Genomic DNA, 11046 nt, shown 5'->3' on the forward strand with positions numbered 1-11046 from the left:
ACATGGCAAATTTTACTTTTTGTCTATGATTTTTTCTTTACTGTTTTAATTTCCATGGTAATTTTTATATTTATTTGACATGGCAAAATTACCTATATTTCCATGACAATTTCTAACATTTACATACATGTCAATATAATTGCTAATGGCAATTTTAATCAATATTTTTTGTCACCACGTATTTACAGATGAAAATTGCCATGACTTTTTCCCTTTGGGTCATTGCAAAAAAATATTCTTTTTTACCCGTGGCAAACCTTTTCTTGTAAAGTTAATGGCATTTTTTGTAGCACAACAAGAACTGAGCTTTTTTGTCACGAAAAAAACAAAATATGTGTTGTTTCTTGTTATTGTTATTGGGCTTATTTTCCCCTTTTCATTTTTTAGGAAAAAGGTCCATTGAGGGATTGGGAGGGTCCTACCTCATTCGTCCCACCGAACCTTTCATTTGGTCTGGTAGGGTTCGGTCTTATCAGGTAGATATCGGCGTATAGAATGATGATGGACAAAAAGTTGAGAAGGGAGGCTTGGCTGGATGGTACCACTGGGTCCTCTAGCAACGACCGAGATGCAAAATCGTGGAAGTTTCTTTGGAAAACACAAGTCCCAGGAAAGATCCGAATGTTCCTATGGAGGCTCGCGAAACATTCTCTTCCCACGAAAGATGTTAGAGCACATAGAAGCATGGCGACTTCGAGTGCATGTGGTCTATGTGGTGCAGTAGACTCATGGAGACATTCTATGCTCGAATACTTAATGTCAAGGTGCGTGGGCGTTGGTAGATGGTGACTTGGCGGAACATCTATGTGGAACAACAGAACCCAGTGCTAGGCAGTGGATATTCACAATGATCAACACTGTCTCACTCGTCCTTTGTCTGGCTAGCGGTAACGATGTGGGCAATTTGGTGGACGCCAAAGAAGGCAATACATGAGGAGGTATATCAAAGCCCATCAGCCACACATCAATTCATTAATCTGTTTATATCTGACCTGGAGGTACTGCCGGCGAGGACTAGTAGAACAACGACAACACCAAGGGCATCAGTAGCGCGGCCAAGAGCTCCGCCGGCAGGTTTCACAAATACACATGTGTACGCGCCAATATTCATGCTGCAGACTAGCGGGGCTGCTGCAGCTGTCTGTCGAGACACGCTGGGTAACTTCATGGGCAATTTGGCTCTTGTTTTGCACGGAATAAAGGATGTGGCTTCTTTAGAAGCAGTAGCATGTGGAGAAGGTTTGTCACTTGCCCAAAATCTATCCCTTTATAATTGGTCAGCGATCTGCGCCGGCGCACCGGCCCAACAGTTGGGCCGGTCGAGGCCCAGCCGTCTGATGCGGTTTGCATGGACCGTTAGATCTGCGCGCATAAACGGACTGAAGCAACTGTTGCAGCAAAAAAAACAATTTTGTTGCGACCGTGTACGAACAGGCACAAGAAGAAAAACAGGGAGTTGGATCCCCCCGCGACTAACCGTCCCCGATCCGCGGCGGCGGCGGCTAGATCCGCCTATTATTCGTTCCCCGCGGCCGAATCACGTCGACGAGGAGCTCCCCCACCTATCAAGCCGCCTTGGGATTGCTTCAATCATGTCTTACATACGTCATGACCTCCTTGCCGCCATGGATTTGGGCTCGAGCTCCGTTACGGCCGGTCGAGGTTGCAGCTCGCCGCGAGCCCGTAGCAGCTCGCCGGCGACCGGTTGCAGCATGCACCCCTGCCCCCCGTGCTGGATCTCGCCGCCAGAATTCACGGAAACCCGTGCTGGGTCGCAGCTCAGCCATGATGGATGTAGCAAAACATTATGCCGGTTGTAGCAAAAAACGATGCTAGTTGTAGCAAAACCGCGACGCCGGCTGTGTGTTGTAGCAAAACGTGACGCTAGTTGTAGCAAAATGCTATGCCAGTTGTAGCAAAAATCTATGCTGGTTGAAGCATGTAGCAAAACTGCAGCATTTTATCATCTTCTTCCACCTCAAGCCGTCGCTGGTTGAAGCTTTCTTATTTTCATAGTGTCTGGTTGTAGTTTTCTCTTTCAATGGTGGGAGCTTTTTCCAACAACCGTTGAAGCTTTTTTACCAAAAGTTATAGCTATTTTCTTTTTAGCAGCACTTGGTCAAGGCTTTTTGTGTCGTTTCGGTTGAAGCTTTTTTAATCGAAGGATGTAGCATTTCATGTCAACGGTTGTAGCTTTCCGGCGATGGCGCTGACTGCTTGTAGCTTTCTCTACATCCGGTTGAAGGTTTTCATCTAGGGGATGAAGCTTTTTTTTAAACGGTTGCAACATGAGGGGGTGCGATGATTCTGCAGAAGCCTCCGGTGTCGACCATCGCCGTCCGGCTCGTCGGCGGCGAGGCAGAAGCACGAGACGTGTGGGAGTTGCAACCGCCGGGGATGGGGATTGGTCAACGGGCTGCATCCAATGGCGAAACGGGCTGTAAAGCATGGCGGGGTGAGATCTACATCCATGGACGCGCGGGGGATTCGACCTTCCATGGCCGACGGCGAGATGTGGGCGCCGGCGCTGCAGGAGATGAGGATGGGGACGAGATCCGCGGAGCTGCGAGACAGGAATGAGGCGAGATTCGCGAGATCCGCAGCGCCACGTGGTTGCTCGCGACTGGGTCGCGGCGTGTGCGCGTGGACTGGACCGGCCGAAGCTTCGGCCGGTGCCCCGGCCCCAAACGTTTCCCTTTATAATTTCATCATCGCGTCGGATTCAAAGCAAGTGGTAAACGACATCGATAGAGCTAGCCGTGGAGGTTATGGTGCTATCGTTAGTGAAATTAAGCAGAGAGCTTTATCTTTTAATTGTAAGTTTACTATTGAAGGCATAGTTCCTAATAGCGATGCTAATAGGTTAGGCAAGTTTTCTCATTTGTTGGATTAGGGGCGCCATGTTTGGCTTATCGAACCTCATGATCCATTTTGTATCCCACATCATGTGGAATTTGATCAATAAAGCTTGATTTTAACCCCTCCAAAAAAAGATAGATATGGGCGTCCTTTTTTTTCATTACGTTGGCAAGTATCGTAATTTCAACTGAAACAACGTATGAAAAAAAACAGGAAAAATACACCTCCTAGCTCCTAGGTATCATCATTGTGGCACATCAGATTAGATCAACCGATCTACCAGCCTACGTCCCTCTGGATTCCCAACGAAGAACTCGGCAAATACGAGAATTGTAATGAAGAGAAGACCGAGTAAAACAACTTGGCATATAGCTGCCCCGACGAGCACGGCGATTGTTATGCATGCCGTCGTTGAGTGCGAGTCATAGACCTGGATCAGGGCCACGAAGAAACCCATAAACATCACAGTGGCGCACATTAGAAGACACATGAAGATACACCTGCTGTGCTGTTGAGGCTCCGCCTCCAAGGCTTCGAGATCAGCGGCAACGCCGCCGCCGCCGCCGCCGCCGCCGGGGTTTAGGTCGTCATTGTCAAAGTATAATCTTAGCCTGTCTACCCAGGCCTCAAATCTATGCCGAGAGGGCTCCGCCGCGACGAGGTTTTCCTCCATGTCCGGGTTCTCGAGGTCGACCATCGAGGATCGAGGGGCGCGCGATCTTTCCTCCTCGGCAAGGATTCCGCGGTTTCTTTCGTGACGAGCAGTTCGTATACCAGGCCAAATCAGCAAAGAGTATTTATTAGAGGGAGACCGACCGGGCCTGAGTAGGAATCGGGCCCTGAAGCTGCTACGCGAATCACGGCTTTGCGTAACATTCTTGTCAGGCCGTGCCACCAGCCAGAAAAAACTGGCCTGCCAATCACAAAGTTTTTTTTTTGCCAATCACAAAGTTCACGCAAATCTTGGTTCAGACAAAAAAAAGGGAGAGCTCCTGTTTGATAGCGACTGGGATTGTATTTTATAGCACAGCATAGGTTTAAAGTACTATGGACAGCGGCAGATCCCTTTTTTAATCTTCACTAAAAAATTGAATAATGTTTTCTTGAAGAAATTTCGAAACTCGAATAAACTGTTAAAAAATGTTTTTTTAAACGTAAACAATTATTGAAAACATGAACAAAAATTTATATACGACGAACAATTTTCAAGTCGGAAAACGTGAACAATTATTGAAAACATTTAAAAAATGTGGAACAAGTATTTGAAAAGATGTTGATCATGTATATAAGAAAATGTTAAATAAGTATTTGAAAAATGCATAACAAGTATTTGAAAATATGTTGAACTAAGTATTTGAAAAAAATATTGAACAAGTACTTGAAAAAAATATTGATCATGTATTTGAAAAATATTAAACAATTATTTGAAAAAATGTTGATAATATATTTTAAAAATGTTGAACAAGTATTTAAATAATGTTGACCATGTATATAAGAATGCGGAATGAAAAAAAAAGAAACAAAAGAAAAAAATAAGAACCAAAAAAGAAACAAAAGACGAAAGAAAAAGGAAAATGAAAATACTGAAAACAAATAAAAATCCCAGAGAAGAAGAAAGAAAAAAAAAGAAATGGAGAAGAAAAAAGAAAAGAAAACGAAAAAAAAAGAGGCGAAAACCTCTAGTAGGAACCAAGTAACGCCACGCCGGCGGAGTGGTTAGTTGCGCCGGTCGTCATTCTGGAGACTAGGATTGGATCTCCCTGGGTGCTCTCTTTTATTCCCTGTATTTTCAACAATTCGTACGCCAAAATGCGCCGGCCCATTGCTGTTCCCTCAACGCGATACAATATCACACAGATCGCTGAATGTGATAAATAGCATTGTCGCAAAAAAAAGTTCACGCAAACCTTCCACCGAAACTGGATGAAATCATCGTGCGTACACTATTTTTGAAAATCTGATGCAAATCACGGTGGAGATTAATCTATCTCCTCTACCGAAATAGCAGTTTTGCCTGTCTTCAAATCTACTACCTCCGTCCTAAAATATAAGATATTTTTGCAATTTAAATTAAACTGAAAACACCTTTTATATTGAGGTGGAGGTAGTAAGAAACAGTCTTAATTACTAAGGGCGGTGACCCCATTGACCTAGTAACTGGATGCAGGTCAACCCTCTAACCTCACGTATGTGTTGGACCGTGCTGTCGGCACTGCGAAAACCATTCAACATGGATCTGTAACGATACGCGGCGAAATCCGGACGTGTTTTCTCCCGCAAATCGAAAACAAACATGAGGAGGTTTGTGGGAGTCCAGACCACTGTCGCGCCCGATTTTCACCGCCCTGGCCCGCCAAAAACCCTACCCCCGCCCGCACGCGCTTCCCGCCCTTCGTCCAGCTGCCCGTATTCATGCCGCTACGCGCCGCTCCACATTGAAGGCGGCTTAGGACAGACGTGATTCTCACTGCCTCCGCCAATGAAGCAGCGCGCCGGCCGAGGGCGTTACCCGCTACACGCCCGACCGAACACATCTCCTCGTCACATTCAAAAGCCTCCAGTAAACCGCGTGAAAGCCAAGAAACCTACTCCGGCCACACGTCCGTTCACGAGCGGGGCAGCATTAAATACAACACCGGTCAAGCTCCTCCCGTCCACCCTCTATTTAAATGAGGCCAGACACCGGGCAAGAATCACACCAGTCTTCCGCTCCCCATCTCCTCCTTCTACCATTTTCTCCACTCTTTCGATGGCATCCAATGATGGGAAGAGCAGTTCTCCGGCATAAAAGCCGGCTGGGTGGTCCGTCGAGCCTGCCGGATACGAGCGAGGTCGCTCGCTGCTCCACCTCCCTTGCCTAGCCCGACGGAACCAGTTGCCGCCCCAAGCCGGCGCGTTGTTTAGCAACTCGCCGCTCGAAGCCAGCTCGCGGAGGAGTGGCGAGTTGCTACCTCCCGGCACGGCGGGGAGCACGGAGGCACGGGCATCGCTGCCTCCAGTGCCTGCGACCGTGCCATCCTCCGTCGACGCGCGTGTAGCCGCGCCATTTGCACAGAGAAAGAAGTCGACTACACATATGTCGACGAGGTGGCGGCCAGCACGTCCGCGCACGTCGCCATCATCGAGAAGAAGTAGAACACATGAGGCCGCCACTGCTTGTATCCCATGGAGGCCGCCGCCGACGCATCGTCGGCTTATACAGCCGGTGACCTATCCGGTCTTTATCTCAGACCATCCTGGGCACAGCCGTCTGGGCTCCATGGAAGCACCTTCCCCTTCGGCTGAAGCACCCTCTTTCGTCACTCCGATAAGCTGCGTAGCTAGACATAAGGAAGATACAGGGGAAGAATATGCCTCCGGGACTCCCGGCAGTCCGGTTAGCGGGTTGCCGGACATGGCGAAGACAAAGGGATCCGTCGCGGCCGGTAGTAGACTAGTGTAGTGTATCTGTATCGTGGGAGTGGAGCTCCGCGCGGCTGCACATGTGCATAGTTTTACCTTTTTAGTTAAAATATGTCTAAAATGTAACTCTTTTCGTCTGGTTTGTATGAAATCCGTCATGTTTATATGAAATTCGGCCGAGTTGCATGAATTTCATCCGGATTGTTGAAAAAGAGTTTGAATTATATGCGGCTAGCATTGAATAGCGGCTTCCCGTATCTGTGTCCGTGTCCTGATCTCCCTTATCCACGGATAGATGCAGGAGAAAATTTGCGGTTACCGTTGAAGATGCCCTAATACTCCAACTCCCCTTGCACTATAACTTGTTCGATGATTTTATGGCATGGCATCACTTCAAGTTGGGACTTTTCACTGTCTAATCGGCTTATCATTGTGAATGGCAACATCGGTACGGTCGGAACGCTCCTCTGTCGATGGTTCAAAGCCCTTCGCACAAAAACCCTGTAAGAAAAATTCTTTGGAATTTGAACTGCTCGCCAAAATTAAAATTTCAAATTCATGATTTTTTTTCAATCACATTTTTTCAATATTTTTTTGAATACATGTTAAACATTGTCCAAATAAAATTTGAAACATTTTTTATTGATATCCACATTTTTTTAAACTACGCTCACAATTTTTTATGCTGCATTGACATTTTTTATTTTTTTAAAATTATATTTCGATGCCTAGTTTTTTATAAACGTGTATATTTTCCTTAGACATCAGAAACTTTTTTTAATATATGATTATCATTTTGTTCAAATACAATGATTAACAGTTTTATCAAACACATGTTTCAGTGTGCACTTTTCTCATACACATTGTAAATTTTTATATATCTAAAACATTTATTTTCAATATGTTTGAGGTTTGCAAATACAACCTCGGCAACTTAATGTAAAACACTTTTGCAGTTTAAATTAAACTACAAAAATGTCTTACATTAAGTCAGAGGGAGTATATGATTAACATTTCTTCAACACATGTATTTGACTTGTTTTTTAATACATGTTAAACGTTTTTCAAATATGCGTTGAAACATTCTCTCAAATGATATGAACAATTTTGTTAACTTGCATCAACATTTCTAACAATGCACATGTATTTGATCAAAACTGAAGTAATTGTTTTTTGGAATATACGTATTTTAGATTTTTTTGAAAATATAAAGAAAGTAAAAGGAAAAAAGAAAACAGAGTGAACGAACGATAATAATGAACGAACAGAAAACAAATCAAATGAACGACACTATTGGGCAGGCCCATTACTCCCTCTATACCGCCGCACTTGGCACATTACAAAAACAAATGATCCCAAAAAACATAGACGTCGTGCATTAATTTCCACCTAGTTCCTTGTTTCTTATCACAAACAAAGTAATCAACCAATAAGAGACATGTGATGTGTATACTTTTAAGGTTAATTAGATAATGCCACTTCAATTATGGCGATTAATAAAAATGCCACTGTAATTTCCAAACTTTGAAAAATGTTACTGTAATTTTTGGAAGCTTTGAAAAACGCCACTCCAAACTTTGAAAAATACCACTGAAAATGACATCAAATGGCATTTTTCAAAGTTTGAAAATTACAGTGGCATTTCTCGGAATCGCCAGATTTGAAGTTGCATTTATCAAATTAACCTATGCTTTTAATGACTTAAGACTACCTAACACAACATGTAATGGTCAGTTCATTGCATGCAATGATATTAATTAGCAAATAAATATTAAGTTGTCTCGTTTTTCCCTTCGCCTTGATCGCAGTGCACAATCTAAAATTGCCGAATACGGAGGGAGTACCACGTCGCTTCAGACGTGGCGAGGGTCTGTCTCGCTAGAAGCAAGACGTAGCCTCGCCCCAATGAATCTGATATGGGGGCGTCATGGTCGCTCGCATCGATCCTTGCGCCATCTCCTTTTTTTTCTACTTCTTGACCTCACATTTGCATCGGTACATTGCTTTAAAAGTTTACAACTTTTGGTGTAAATTACGTAGTCACCATCATGATTTTGGTCAAACTTTAACCACATATTTTAGTAGCAAAATGTTAATGCATGTCACAAAAAATTACATTATTGGATTCACATTTAAATGTAATTTTCAATGATATCATTTTCTACATATAACCTATATTTTATTAATTAAAATCATGGTCAAAATGTGACCCAAAATAGTGTGCGAGGCTAATAAACCAGCACGGTACCTCAACCAAAATAGCAGTTTTGTCCATCTTCACATCTAAGAAAAGAAGTCTTAATTACTAGGGTCACTGACCCAGTAAAACTTGGGATGAAGGTGTTATTCATTAGTTCGCTCTCATGCGGATGCAAATAGAATACTTCAACTCCCCTTGCGCTATAACTTGTTTGATGATTTTGTGGCATCGCATGACTTTTTTTCGAGAGTACGCCAATGGCAATATCATATTTTTATAGAAGGTAGAAAGCATAATTACAAGAAGTATGGCTCGAGTGCGCACACACGGCCACACAAACACGACACCAACACCACTTAGCACGCCTAAACTAACTCCTCACAAATCGTTGTAGGCCACCAACACCACCACCTGCTTGCCTCCACTCGGCTACCTCACCAAGGATTATAGTGGCAAGCTCCCTAGCATCCTTTTGTTGGTCAACTCTATTAAAAATCCTAGCATTGCGTTGCTTTCAAAGAGCCCACATGCCCGCAATGAGCAACGTGTCAAACCCTCGCTTGTCGTCCTTGTGGAATTGTTTTCTCTCTCTCAACCATCATTCAAGAGTCGTATCATCAGGTAGACGGTCCTGCACGTTGATGCGGAGCGTGTCCCAAATGAGGAACCAAACCTCGCGCGCATATCCGCATGTCGACAGAATGTGATCACCGTTGTCCTCATCTTGCAAACACGTGTAGCAGGCTGATGGCTCATCCTGCAAGCCGTGTCGTGCGCTGCGGTCATAAGTCCAGAGCCTATACTGCATCGCTAGCCAAGCGAAAATCTTGCGAAAATCTTGCACTTAAGCGGGGCCCAGCTCCTCCACACACAAGCGCTCATAGGCGACCTCGGCAGCCCAGAGCATAAGCTGGCATAGATAGCGTGAGCAGAGTACTGACCTGTAGCTGTGCAAGTCCAGGTGAACCGGTCCTCTTGGTCCCGATTTCTCTCCACCGTTGTGATCGCATGGCAAAGATGCACAAACTGCAATTGTGCCATGAAGGAGATAACCTGACAGTCCCTTTGCCATCTATCATTGGTGAGCGCCTGTTGCACAGTCCTTGTATTTGCCACCCTCGGCTGTACGGTGTCTTGCAACAAAGGGGCGACATCAGCTACGGCAAAACCATGTATCCATCAGTCTCGCCAAAAGAGAACCCGGTCTCCCATACCGACTGTGATATGCACAAGGCTGTCAAAGAGCTCTCGAGTGTCCCTATCCTCAATCATATGCAGCCCTTGCCACGGTCTGCTTGGCTCCATGCGCTTAAGCCACTCTCGGCTGACCCTCAATGCCAAAGCTTGCCAGTTGAGGTTTTTGATGCCAAGTCCTCCATAGCACTTGGGCCGGCAGATAGTATCCCACGCAACTAGGCATTGGCATCGCATGACTTCAAGTGGGGACTTTCACAGTCCCATTAGCTTATCATTTGTGAATAGTGACATCAATACAGACATAATGCTTCCGAGTCAACGATTCAAAGCCCTTTGTAGCAAAACCATGTATGGAAAATATTTTGGGAATTTGAACTTGCCCGCCAAAAATGCAATATTATTTGGATATATTTGCACGATATTCTTTCTCTGATGCTATACTCATGAATCACCTTATAGACAATGACAGGCAATGTCCCATATGCATTTAAGTGATAGATCTTCCTCTATCTGTCTCTCTCAATAGACCAATCACGCGACATCGGCTGTGGGGTTGAAGAGCTTGTGGAAATATGCCCTAGAGGTAATAATATTGTATTATTTATTTTCATGTTTATTATTAAGAGTTTATACTCTATTTTCTCTCGAATTATTGGCGTACTTCCAGTTGTTTCTTCTATCTTCTCTCTTCTCCTTTACTCCTTTTCATCTTCTCACTTGAGTTCGCCCATATATAGACCATTTTCATGTGGAGACACAAATAAAGAGAGGATTTTGGAATCCATACATTCATTAGTCATTAATGGCAATATCAGAGCAAGCATCTGGGTTTTAATGAAATATATCTTTTTAAACTAAGAGTAGAGGAGTGTAAAAACAACACTTATCAAGACGTCATGGATGATGAGACTCACGTCCTTCGATCCAAAAGGCTAGAATCCTTTTACGGTATGCTTAGTTCCAAGAAACCAGAACTTCAAAACGTTTGGGATAGTCTTGTGATATTCTTGGAAGAAACAAACGAAGCCTAAAAGACATGTGATATCTAAAGAAGTGTTTGCTTGCAAGTTCTAGTGAAGCGTTCAACTATGTGTAGTACTGAAATGTGTGAGATTCAGAAAAGCACCAGCCATGTGTTGATGGTGAGAACTTAAAGAGAAAGAACAATATCGACGGATGTAGTGAGACTTACATGCCTAGGAAAGTTCAGGGCTCACGCCACTCTTAAAAGTTGGATGCTTCTTCTATGAGTAGGAGAAATATTGGTAGTAGAACTATAAAAGGTAAAAAGGCAGAAAGAGAGAAGACCGGAATGTCCAACTTAGGTATGAATGTCATACAAGTTATTGATGAGAGAATGTTGGTCGAGAAAAGTAATTCCTAGGAAT

This window comes from Triticum aestivum, chromosome 7B (genome assembly GCF_018294505.1).
Source record: "Triticum aestivum cultivar Chinese Spring chromosome 7B, IWGSC CS RefSeq v2.1, whole genome shotgun sequence".
NCBI lineage: Eukaryota > Viridiplantae > Streptophyta > Magnoliopsida > Poales > Poaceae > Triticum > Triticum aestivum.